Source organism: Mycteria americana, chromosome 10 (assembly GCF_035582795.1).
Source record: "Mycteria americana isolate JAX WOST 10 ecotype Jacksonville Zoo and Gardens chromosome 10, USCA_MyAme_1.0, whole genome shotgun sequence".
NCBI classification, from domain to species: Eukaryota; Metazoa; Chordata; class Aves; order Ciconiiformes; family Ciconiidae; genus Mycteria; species Mycteria americana.
The window spans coordinates 1,953,662-1,967,371 of record NC_134374.1 but is presented as its reverse complement, the minus strand read 5'-3'; positions in this window follow the sequence as shown (position 1 = coordinate 1,967,371).

The window sequence follows — 13,710 nt, the reverse complement described above, 5'->3', positions numbered from 1 at the left end:
TAGTCACATACACAGCAACTAGCAGAAGTAATGGTCAACAAGAACAACAGTGTGACGCATTCTCTCTGTGTAGCTTTGTCAAGTAATTTATACCTTCAGCATATGACAGCAAAGATAGTAAGGATTACATATTGTAAAGTGTGTTGGTAAGGATTCCCTTACATTTGTTAATGTGCTTTCAAAATGAAAGCGGTATGCAAATGATGAGTATTATCAGCATACAATCCATTTCAAAAGGGAAATGCCATTGTACTGTACATAGTACTCTATTGTTCAGATTGAGAAATATCACTGAAACTGAATAAGCTGGGTTTTCCTTTCTGTATAGTTTTCTCCTTCAACCATTAAATAGACCTGTTTTCTCAATACAGAGCAATACAGCTCTGAGCCATATGCAAGAAAATATATAAGCCTAAAAAAGACAAGCAAATACGTTCCTTCCAAAGAGAACATCTGCATTATAATAATAAAATCACTCATATTTTTCAATAACATTGGGATCTCTGGCAGTTTTTGCTTATGCTGGCAAGTTGTGGGACCAAGATGTAGAACTAGAGTCGGTTCCTATTTCCTTTCTCCACACAAATATTCCCTTTGACATTACACATGCATGAGGTCAGTTTGCCTAGTGTCTTTTAGTGCCACATGGGGTTGAAGCAACAACATGTATTCATACCTACTTATGCAGGCATTTGCCATGAGCCTCACAAACAAGACATCCCAGAGACAACAGAAGTATGGCAATGCCCTTTGCTAAAGTGTCTTCTCCTATCCCCTCTGGAGCAGACCTCTGTGGTGTGGCCCAGAACGTCCATGGCTTGGGTCAAGGAACAAGGTTGTAGCAAGGCTCAGTAATATCCTTGTTTTGACATTGCACGGAAGCAAAGTAACAGGAGCAGAACAGCACAGCAGCTCTGTAGGCAAGAATGTAAGACTCTTTCTCTTTGTCTGCTACTTCAATACATGGACTAGTCCCTTTTGCAAGAGGAAAAGCAGTCTTCACTTGTGGGTCCAATCTGAACTCTAAAGTTTGTGACCACACTGGAAGAGCTTGTTTGACCAAGTGTGTCATCCTCCACAGTACAACTAGACCAGATCCTCTGTCAAATTTGAGGGGAAGTATGTTTTTTCCCTGTCTGTAAATAGTGTACAGTCAAACTTGCATTAACAACTTTTAATGATTCTGTAATGTACTACCCATAATGCATGTTCACATGCAAAATTGTCATCTCCATGCAGTATTGCTAAGTGTCACTGGCAGTAGATTGGGATGACCATTTTTTGCCTCAAAGCCTATCGTGGTAGCCAGACTCTGATTGTTTTGCCTGATAATTACATATGCTTCTGATACAATAATTTACTTATTTTCTGACTCACAACACTCTGTTTCTCATTAACAAAGAGAGAAGGCTTTCACCTTTTTCCCCTCATTCTTCTGTGCAGTAGAAATTCCTTTAATCCATTTCCAACCCGTAAAGAACAATGAAAAATCCTCTACAGGAAACCTCCACTTTATGTAACGCACTGAAGATGGCACTGTAGTAACAACTTCACAGTGTGAATGATAAGATATGTTTGTGTTGGTTGCTGGGAATTTATGATTTTTTTTATTTATTTAGCTCAGCTAACATAAAGCCAAAGGTCAGTTTAATGCAGCACCACTTGACACTGCTACTGTAATTAAGGCTGGAGAAGTGTTTCTGTCACTTAGACTTATCTGCAAGGAGATTCCAACTCAACCCAAACTACATAGAATAGTTTATAGTTGATCCTTGTAGAAAGGGTTTTTTTGTTAAAAAACCCAAGGAACGTAACAAAGAAAATCCTTCCTGTTAAGGATATCACTTCTCCACATCTGTAAACTTTACAGGCCATATTAAGGCACATTAACACCACAGAAGGTCTCTAAACACCTAATGGACCTCAGGGCAGGGCTTTATGCTATTCGTTGCATTATACAAACCTTCCAAAATTCAGTTTCCTCTAGAGTTTGGACGCTTTTATTCATGTGAAACAGGAGCTTCAAGTTAAAAAAAACCCAACCCAACAAACAAACAAACACACAGAGGCACACACAAAGAATGCCAGTGATAGGGAAGAGTCTCAATTAGGTTAATGATAATTTTTAGTAAGAATAAAGAAAAACAAATTTAAACTGACAGTTATATAGGTCTGAAATGATGCTTTTATCCATTTCTTAACCCACTCCTTTTAAGCCCTTCACTCATACCAGGTGGGAGTTTTGGTTTGTTTTGAAGTATGTGAGTAACTAGGCTCCTGTGCAGCAATTATTTCTCACAGCTACTTCCATCATACATATGTAAGCTATTTTGGAGGGGATTAAAAATGGAAACCTTACATTCTTTTTAGTATTTGCCTTGCTCTTGAGAAGTCAGTGGAACTATTTGTGTGAACTGCCACCATGGGGCTTTTTTTCAGGTGTTGAGAAAAAAATGCAGGGTTTAAAACCCCACTGATTTCCATGAGAGACAGCAGCTGTCTCAAAGGACCTAATACTCTCTGTCAGCAAGCCAAATTTGGGGGGGGGCGGGGTGACTTTTTCAAAACTCCCAGAATATGTACTTACATCCCAGGCTGCAGAAAAAAAAGTGCTTAGGCTGTTTGAGAGGGGCTTGGCTTTTCTCTCTGTCAGGGGTGATGCAAAGCCAGCCAGGTATTGCATGGCTTTAGAAAAACCTCTGAAAAAGGCCCAGGTGTTGCTTCCAGTTAAAGGGCCTGACCCCATAGCCACTGAGCATCCCTTTCTGTGGGCTGTTCAATCCAGCCGGCATGCCTGTTCCTTCTCCCAGCAGGGATTTTTTCGGAAGCAGCAGCCTCAGCCCTGGCGTGGTGGGCGGGAGGGAAAACAGCACTTCGCTTCGCTTGGCGCTGGCTCCGCTGATCGATTAATGAGCGGTGTTATCCTCCTCAGGCTGTCTTCACTTGTGTTCCTCAGTGGGAAGGATGACAGCCACACAGGGCATGGGGAGAGGTGTTACATGAGAGGCTTGTAGCAGAGACACAAAGAAATAGACACAGAAATGCTTGTTTGGGAAACTGGATCTGGCTGCATTGCACATTGCACATCGGTGCTAGAGAGTGGAAACCAGTGTGGGGACCATCCTCAGGCTCTGGCCAAAAGCTGAGCTGCTAAACAGCAGCTCTGCAGCATCATCATAGGTGCAGGGCCCAGCAACCGCTGGGACTCAGTAGCAAGTACTTTTGGTGCTAGGGCTTGGGGTCTTCCCTCCCCCGCCCCAGGACAGGCATTTCAGAAGTCCTTTGTGTGCAGCTCTTCAAAGATACGGGAGTTCAATAAGTAAATATGTTTAGGGTCTTGATCTTGGAATAAATCTGGTAGTAGCTCTTTAATTACCCCAGCAGGGTGCTCCTCTCTGCACACAGCACTTCGCAGCTGCCTGAGCTCTGCATCCTCCTCAGCCTCCCCTCCTCTGCTGGCTCAAAACTTCCTACAAAAGCTCTGCAGTTCCCTCTGCAGAGGAGAATGCTGGTTTTGTTCTGATGTGAATGAAACCAGGGGTTAATCGTTTCTATTTGTACCACCACAACCTCTAACTACAGTAAAACTGAATGTGGATGGTGGAGACAGACACTAATAAGCTAAGAAGCTCATGGTAAGGTAAGGGGATACTTGAGAGATGCTGAAGGAGGAACTGAAACAACTTGGGTTTGGAGGTCTAGAGCTGGAATTTTTGCTTAGAGGTGACTTTGGGGCCATGGGATTGCATAGAGGCCTGTGAAGCACTTAGCAAGCAAATTAATGAGTTAGGTGGGAACAGGCTGAGCTGCTGTGAAAATAAGCACTCTAACTTATATACTCATGTAAACTTTTAGAGATCTCTGTGATGCATTGGCCATTAATATTTAATTTATCACTTATTAAATATTTCATTCTGTATAGTTCTTTTATGGAAAGGTGATGGATTGTGTTGTCTACAAGAACCTGTATAAAAAGATCTGGTAGATCTCTCCATCTTTTGAAAAATAATTATATTTATATCCAGTATGCAGGAGGTAAAATGCATTATGAAGAGATGAGTCATGTGTGAATGTGTTGTCTCATTTTAGTTCAGAAAAAGGCAGGAGTAAACACCAGCAGGCAGTATTTGTATTGCAAAGGGAGAGTAGTTATGAACCTGGAGTGAAACTGCCACCTGGATCTGTACTACCCCCATCATGACACAAAAGTTGAGCTGTTTGCTTCTACCTCCTATGGCTGATGGAGCAGTGATTATGTGAGGAGTTGAGCTATTAGCACAGGCCCTAGTGCAAGGAAGACAGAGAAGCTCCACAACATCCTCGTGCTCGTGCTCCCCCACACCAATGGGCAGTGCAGTTAAGTCTCTGCACCTCCTTGGGACTTGTGCCACTCTAATATCTAGAGGGTGAAGCAGCCCAAGACACAAGCCAGTAGAGCTGAAACACTGTCAAAAAGCAGTGTTATGCAATCTCCCCCCCCCCCCCGCCCGAAAATGGAATGTGAAAGCCCCATGCTACAGTCTCTCTCCTGTTTTGTGGTCACACATGGCCACCATCTTCACCCCCTATGTCCCACACCACATGCACAAATCCTGGCATATCTTGAAAGCAGTCTCCCTCTCAGTTCTCAGCATCCCACTGTGCAACAGACCATGAACACCCTCTTCCTCTTCCAGTAGTTTTTGCTCTTAATCTAGCAAAGCACTTTCTTAGGTCCTTAATAGCAAGCTTAAGGTTAAGCATTTGTTTAAGCACTTTGCTAAACTGTGTTTTGCTGAATCCCTGCCAAATGAAAACAGATGGGCTAATTTACCCTGATGTTCTTCCGTGAGCCTTCAGGAGAACTGTAAGAGCAGCAATCTTCATGAAGGGTGTACGCCAAAGCAAGCGAGGAACAGAGTTAAGCGATTCCACGCCACAAGATGGCTCTGAGTTCCCTGGGTAGCTGTAGATTTGGGGATCGTGCTTTCTCTCCTTATCCCTCCTCTTCCAGGGAAGAGCACCACCCTCTCTGCAAGACGTGTCACCCCGCCTAGTCATGCCTAGTGTCATCCCAAGTACCTACAAGGAACAGAGCCAAGGAACAGCAGTCTTACCCCATTTGTCACCAAGAAACAACTGTAGCTGAATTGTACGCAGTGAGCAGGGCCCTTCTTTCTGCTGTATCATCCAGTCTCTGCTGTAGGATGTCTGAAACAGAAGTGTGCTCCTCTTCTGAGGGCATTTCTGATGAGCCAGAGGGGACACAAACTGTTGATGGATCCTTAAAGCTGTTCCCTTTTGCTAAAGAGCAGCCGGTATAATTTGCTGTGCTGTGGGATTGAAAGATTTTGCTGATGTTGAAAGATTGAAAGATTTGACTGATGTTAACACGTTAGAATTTGGTATAAAATGTTGACCACTGTCCATTACTCAAGAAACAATCTGATAAGTTTAAGGCTTTGCAATATGTCACATACTTTAAAAAAGTATTAATTAATGGCTTATAGAACATATTAATTTAAAAAATTATTAGCCTAGGAACACAGATTTGCGGAGCTGTGTTTTTAAAGTAAATGTTATTCACAAACCTGAAAATGCTGCTAATGCTGACATTCATGTTCAAATGCCCTGACTGTAGTATAACGTCTCAGAAAGGTATATGACTGAATGTAATATGGTCCTAAGGAAAAACAGCAAGTGAGCATGGAATTAAAAGCTTTAACATAATTCAAGAGTAGGCTGAATCAATACTGCATTGGCAGTATTTATTGTTCCAGTGTTTTATGTAAGGGGGTTTTTGTGTGCATGGTTTGGTTTCTGTGACTGATGATACTCCTGCTATCCACAGGGAGTCTAGCTTGTTACCAAAATGTGCCTGTTTATAATAGTTTTAATGCCAAATGAAAAAGTATGTGGAAGAAAGGAAGAGTGGAATTTGGACTTTAAAATGTCTTTCTCATGAATTATTTATACTATTTATTCTGCAAGATCAAATGCTGTTTTTAAAAAAAGTATGACAGGGAGTGCGCAAGAGATTTCAGAGGTTGAATATGAGCAACAAATCTTTGCTAGGAAAGGAAAAACAATAAAACCATCTCCAAACCTCAAACAGAAAGTTTGCCTAAGAAATATCAAAGATCAGCGTTGTGGGACTGTAAAATGCAGACCCAAATCTATCATTTTATTTTTACAGCAAGGTGCTGTCAAGCTCTTCTCTGATCCAAGACTAAACAGCAATTTGCAAAATGGGGTGGCAGAACACAGATCACCTTCATTTTTAGCACACCATAGCCTGGGATGAGCCACTGCATGTGTCAGCCTCTGTAAAAACAGTGAATTTTAGCCTCCTTCACAGCATTTTATTGTCTTTAGGTAATTAACTCTGCTGTGCGAATGGTGAAGTCCCTTGATTTAATACAGTGAGCATCAAACGAGTGTATATGGAATGCCAGTCTTGCCCGCCTTCATTTTTTGTAACCACTTAGAGGACAGCAGTGGACATCTTTCTAAATGTCAGTGGATGTGCATTTGGAAAGGGAAGGTGTGCAACAAGGAAAAAATAATAATTCACTTTTTGTCAGTTTGCTGAGTTTAGGCAAAGTTGAGTGACTTCTCAGGAAAGCCTGGTCTGAAATGTCTAGCAGAAGGCACAGAAGATGCCTAGGAAAGAGCTCGTTGCACTGAGTTCGTACAGATGTTTGAATGGAAGGGAGGAAAAGCAGTATCTGTGTTACCTTGCAGAACCAGGTGCTGGGGGCTCTGTCCTGTTTCTTTCTATGTGCTTTGCAGATTCCAATGCCAGCATTAGCCCTAACATTGAAGCAGATCCTGCACTATTTGCTGGAAATAGTGTGAGGAAACTGCCATTCTGCAGAGGGTACAGCTGAGGGGCAGGAATGGAGAGAGCATTTGTTTGGAAGGTACGTAGACCAAGCGTTGCCAAATAAAAATCATCAAGGCAAACATGCCTGCTCCCTGCTGATACCAGTAGTAAGTCCGCTTGTATCTTATGACTTGCAGGACTCAGCCTCTGGGCAGCTGTCTCACCCGGGAGCCCACTGCTCCCTGACAAAGAGCTGAGGATGTTCCCAGCCTTGCCTTCATTGTGGGGGTGAAGGTAGGCTTGGGCCTCACTAGCAGGGAGCATGGAGACCCTCTGGTAGCATCTCCTGCATCTGCTGGAGTCAGCAGAGGCCCACTGATCTGAGTAGCCGTAGGATGACTTTTACCAATGGAGCTAGGCTCCATGGAGTCCCTGGTGTTCATGGAAGTGCAATGTGGTGGAAGAACAGGTATCATTTTTTCCAATGAATGCTGTGGAAAGATGATGTGAACTTAGAAAATGCCTTATACTAGCTAAAGCCTGTTCCTCTCCCCTTTTCTTGCTTACTCTGCATATAAACAGAGACCAACTGGGGTTGTACCAGCTGCCTAATTTATTCAGATATTCAGATGTGTAATTTAATGACATCTCCTTGTCAACTATGGTAGACTCTGGTTCAGACCCACGGTGTTTGCTGCTGCAGCAACTCTCACTGGCACAGAAACTAGACAAGAAGCAGGATGTAATTCAAGAGCTTTTTACATCTATGTAACCACGGATACCTAAATGATGCATAAGACCAGTGTTTACAAAGTTTAGTGCGTTGTTTCCAGAAATGGGAAGCACAGATTGTGAGTTCTCCCTGGGACATATGTGCAGGAGATGAAAAGTAAAAATAATGTTCTTCTACTTTTATGAAACAATGTTCTGTAGTATGTTCTACTTTCAGCTGTTGTGACTATAGTAGGCATTGATGGCTGTGGGTTTGTGGCTTTGATGGCTATGGTAGACTTTGGTGGCTGAATTTCATATCTAAAGTCAGGTGGAGAGTGCAACAAATTGCTGACATAGAAGCTTGTCTTCATAGGTGCTATTGCATCAGATAATGAGTTCATTGGTTAAAAAAAATTTGTCTCTGTAATATAGACACTAAATGCCCCAGGGTTCTTTATTGTAAGTGCAAATAATAAACTCTCTCACAAAAATATGATTTTTAAAGCAAAAATAAATGCGTACATAGCATGGCTTTTATCTTTTATTTGTATTGTATTTTATCTCCTTACGCCTGTTATATTTTAACACAATTCCCTACATAAGGCAGTTTGCTACTGGTATCTTTCACTTACCACTATTTTGTTGAGATTTTTTTTTTCTTCCTTTCAGACAAAATGACTGGTTCTAGGATCAACAATTGCCATCTGTTTCTTGCTGTACTACTTCAGAGTACAACGTACTGTTGCCTCAGTTTCTACTTCCCAGGTTAATGTCTTCTTCATTCATTTACTCACTCATTCATTCATTTTAACCATTCAGTTTCAAACTAGGTTTAGAAAGGATGCCCAGCTAAGACTATAAAATGCCTCAGCGATAAGTAAACATGCATGAACAAAATAACCTAGACCTTTCAGGAAAAAGTCACACAGAGCAACAGACCCTTTCATTCTCCTGATGCTTTCCCAGAGAGTCATCAGTATCATCATGACCTGTTGGTTTTTTTCTAGAGCTGGACAAACCATGGTATGGGCACAGGGAAGGGATAAAAAATATATATCTCAGGAAAAAAATGTTCCACAAACTACACTAACCATTAAAATATTTTGCTTTGCAATAAGCTTTAAATAATTTTAAAGTGTTTATTGCTAAACCACTGGGAAAAATATCATTTTTCATTGCTGAAAACCAAGTAATCTATTTCAGGTTGATATGTGTGTGTAGTGGGTTGACCCTGGCTGGACACCAGGTGCCCACCAAAGCCGCTCTATCACTCCCCGCCTCAGCTGGACAGGGGAGAGAAAATGTAACGAAAGGCTCATGGGTTGAGATAAGGACAGGGAGAGATCACTCACCAATTACTGTCACAGGCAAAACAGGCTCAACTGGGGGAAATTAGTTTAATTTATTACCAATCAAATCAGAGTAGGGTAATAACAAATAAACCCAAATCTTAAACACACCCTCCCTCCACCCTTCCCTTCTTCCCAGGCTTAACTTTACTCCCGAGTTCTCTACCTCCTCCCTGCTGCTCCTTCCTCCTCAGGGGGAGGACTCCTCACGCTCTTCCCCTGCTCCAGCATGGGGTCACTCCCATGGGAGACAGTCCTCCACGAACTTCTCCAATGTGGGTCCTTCCCACGGGCTGCAGTTCTTCACAAACTGCTCCAGCGTGGGTCCCTTCCATGGGGTGCAGTCCATCAGGAACAGACTGCTCCAGCGTGGGTCCCCCACGGGGTCACAAGTCCTGCCAGCAAACCTGCTCCAGCGTGGGCTCCTCTCTCTCCACGGGTCCACAGGTCCTGCCAGGAGCCTGTTCCAGCGCAGGCTTCCCACAGGGTCACAGCCTTCTTCAGGCATCCACCTGCTCCAGTGTGGGGTCCTCCACGGGCTGCAGGTGGATATCTGCTCCACTGTGGACCTCCATGGGCTGCAGGGGGACAGCCTGCCTCACCATGGTCTTCACCACGGGCTGCAGGGGAATCTCTGCTCTGGCACCTGGAGCACCTCCTCCCCTTCTTCTTCACTGCCCTTGGTGTCTGCAGAGCTGTTTCTCTCACGTATTCTCACTCCTCCCTTTGGCTGCATTTGTGCAGTTTTTTTCCCCCCCTTCTTAAATATGATATCACAGAGACGCTACCACCACTTGGCCTTGGCCAGCAGTGGGTCTTGGAGCTGGCTGGCATTGGCTCTATCAGACATAGGGGAAGCTTCTAGCAGATTCTCACAGAAGCCACCCCTGTAGCTCCCCCTGCTACCAAAACCTTGCCACGCAAACCCAATACAGTGTGCAAAAGCCTATATGGAAAATTTTTATGAAATTGAAGATTTTCCATATTTTTCCAGATTTTGAAGAAAAAACAAACAACAAAAATCAGTCCTGAAAAAATCTAGCAACACTTCAGTATGTTATTGATTTCAATAAGCACAGACGACAGTTTCCTCATCTTACCTAGCAAAATCCTCTAGGTAAGGTCAGCAGAGGCATATATGGTGGACACTCTAACATTGAGGACTTCAGGGCTATTCTTGCATTTATGGCATGTTCCTTATTTGCTTGTTCATGTTCACAACTTTGTATCGTATGCTTTCCTCTGTATTTAATTCAATATGGAAAAGCATATGAGCTAGCAGCCACAGAAGTCAACTGCTTCAAGACATTTGATCAAAGCTGAAACTGCAGTAGCTGGAGGCCAGTGCTTGCAGTAGCTGCAGGAGATGGTTATTGCTCCTGTTCCAATACTGGGCAGGCTACTTTACGATCTGCTTAATGTACACGTAAGTAGACAGTGGTCTGAGAAGGACGCAAAAGATGAGGGATTGTCAGAAAGTTGCTCTTGATTAAAAGCATGACGTTATCTTAAAAAAAATATTTTAAGCTTTAGCTTAGGAGACAGAAATTCTCTTTTTCCTCCAGAAGCCAGCCACGGACTTTATTCAGAGCTCTTGATGGAGCAGAAAGCTTTCCCTTAGCCTTATTGGCCTTTTAGAAAGTCCCTCTGTTTAGTTAAATTTAAACACCAGATGATCAGCAGCTCTCTTTGACTCGGAATGACACCAGGGTCTAAGGCAATTTGGGAGCTCCCTGCCAGCTGATTATACTGAGTAGGAGGTGAGAACGCACATGTGCACACATGCCTGCAAACCCATGCACAGAGGTGAAGCCTTTTTTTATGAAATCTACTCTCTACCATACAAACATGACAAATGTAAAGATTTGTGAAGAAAGCATTTACTTCACAGCTAGTTTTTGTTAATCTGTGCCATATAAACAGTGCAGCATTACGTAGTGTATGGCTACTGCTTTCTTAAGAGCAAAGCGAACTCTCCAAAATAAACAGACCTATGAGCTTGCTGGGAAAATTGACCATAAAGCAAAGCCAGCATTTGATCCTTGCTACTGCAACAGGCTTATTCACTGGCTAAGTGAGGAATCATCCTGCTGCTGTACCTTTCCCACGTTAGTTTTCTTTCTGTTAGCTCTGCTACTGTGACTAGGATGTCAGCTTAGTTTCCAAACAACATTTTAGTATTGGATTTTTACTGATTATTTCAGTTTTACAGTTACACCCACCAACTTGAAACACATGACGTAAGGCACTATTTAGGGGCTTTATGCTGTACATAGCAGTGTAGGGAATCGGCAGTAAAAATATGTTCATCTGCAGTACTTACTTTTAGCAGGCAAGTGATTCGGGTTTCGATAAGGAGCATCACTGTGAACATGCTATTTTCTTTCCTTTTTTTTTTTTAAACTAATGTTACAGTAGAACTGCAATATGCCTAAATTATAGCATGCTACTATGAATATTATAATAATGATTGTTTATATTAGATCCTCTTTGTCCTGGGTCTGAGTTATTTTGTAAGAAGCTTACATTTTATTAATTTAAAGCAACACCACCAATAAACACTCCTCTAACTTTCAAGTCAACCTCAGTATGAAAAGAGGGTTAAGTCTTATAACCCAGAAGTCAAATTAAACTGCATGCAAAGATATTCATTTTTCAAGTCTCAAGATTTTATTGAAGTAAATCTTACTTTTTAAAATATAATTTTTGAATACTTGAGGTTAACAAACTAAAATTGTTTGAAAATCATGTAAGCCCTGAAGCCAATACTTGTCTATACAACTCCTATGTTTAACTGTATGAGGAACATTCACCCGTCCAAATGTAGCTGGATTCTCCCGGAAGCATCTGTGATAAGTGTGAAGAAGGAAACCTGTGTGGTCAGACGTAAGGGGGGAGGGATGGGGTGAAGATGAAGTTTGGCTCAGAGCTCCCGCATGGTCCCCGTTGCTGTGGAAACGACGGCCTTTGCAGTGCCTATTGCATCTATATACGTTCAGAAGAGCCAACTCTTCTGTATATCATTAGGAGGAGCCTAAAACGAAGCCGATCAATTAAGGGCCTGGGCTACGAGGGGAAGACGTAGACAATAACCTAAACTGTGTTCTGAAAAAGAAGTAATGAATCACCCTTTTATGCAGTGACATATAGTTACATCCAAATGCCATGCTGTGCTTCTTAGGGAGAAGAAAAGGAAACACTGATAAAAATGGAACTGTGCTTTCAAATTCAGTTGCTCACAACCTTTCACATGTCTTCCTTATCCTCATGAGCAAGCCAATCAGTATATAATATTCCCCCTCCATTCATCCACTACCTTGTGAATAATATTATGTGTTTATTTCTTAAATTAACGAGGCTCAAGCTCTGAGAAGTAGATGCTTCCACTTAAAGCACATTTCCTTCTGCTGTCTGCAGTTTGTTTGTATGACCAACTGTCTGATTGTTACCCAGGCAACCAATGCAGGCGTGAATTTGATTAGATATACTTTCACAGATGCGGGCAGTGTTTCAAGCATTGTTTGGTGTTTCTGTCAGGAAGAGAATTCAGTTTGTTAACTTTTAAGAGTTTTTGTTTGAAGGACAGGGAGGAAAAAGGCAAGAATCTTAAAATAATCATTTTTAGTTGGAATTATCTCAGCTTGCTAGTTGCTATTTGTGTTTGGTAAATGGTTCCTCGTTCTACATAAAGAAGAATGTGGAAAAATTCCAGTATTGACAGTAGGGAGACGTGTAAAAGTACAAGAATTTTTATTGTCTCCACCAAAGCAGATTCAATTGTTATCATCGCTCTATTTAACATCATTAAAATGTGAAGGCTATTTGGTCATATCGTAATAATAAGAGTACCGGGAACATATTTTGATGCTTAGCTATGCACGATCTGTCTTGTGAAGAGGCAGCATTGTATTTTAACTGGTGGCAACGTTCTGCTCAATGTGTTTATTTCTCCAGTGGAACTTGCAGATGTAAACATGTGTTGAACGTGCAGCTAGAGGACAACGGTTTGACATTCTGCATGATCACTCGGTGAGCAAAGTTCACTTTCTTTTCCTGTTACAAAAGCAGAAGGGGTGAAGCAAAATTTGTGGAGACTACCCTTTAAAATCCAAATCTCCCAGCAGGGGAATCGGAGTTTCAGAGTGTTCCCGAAATCAAACTCAATAGCAATGGAGTTACTATTAAGCAGGCATCCTTTATTACAGCGCTGGGCAGCACTGGGGATCGCTCCACCATAAGTGCTCCGACAAACAAGCAAGATCGCAGAGGTTATATGTTGCAAAATCATACATATTAATAAGATTAATTTATATAAACATGAGATTTCTTGGAACTCATTAATATATATAAATGTCCCTGACGCATGCGTACTTAAGTCCTTAGGTGGTCGTTAGGGATCCTCTGGTGGTCGTTGGAGGAAGTCGGTAGTCTTCATCACTCTGACTGCTGACTGAACTTTGTCTTTACGCATGCTCAGTCCATCTTTGTCTTGCTCATACCTTCCTTGCATATCCAAAACCAGGTGGTTCTTGTGTAGTTTCTCCTTATCAGCCCTTTCCAGGGACACAGGGCCTGAAGAATTCCTTTTTATCTATCTACATTGCAACTATCTTAGCTAACCAAGGATTTAACACAGGCAAAGCATTCTTACTCTAATGATTATTGTTAGGGGGGGAAAAGACCATATGTAGGTTTCCTTCAAATAAAGAATGCTCGTTAGCAATTCTACTCTCTAAGCTTCCTTACTTAAGGCCAACAATACTGACAAGCTAGGCTAAATTATCTGCGAAAGGGAAACTAAAAGGAAACATTGAGCAACCAAGATATTTACAACATTTCTTT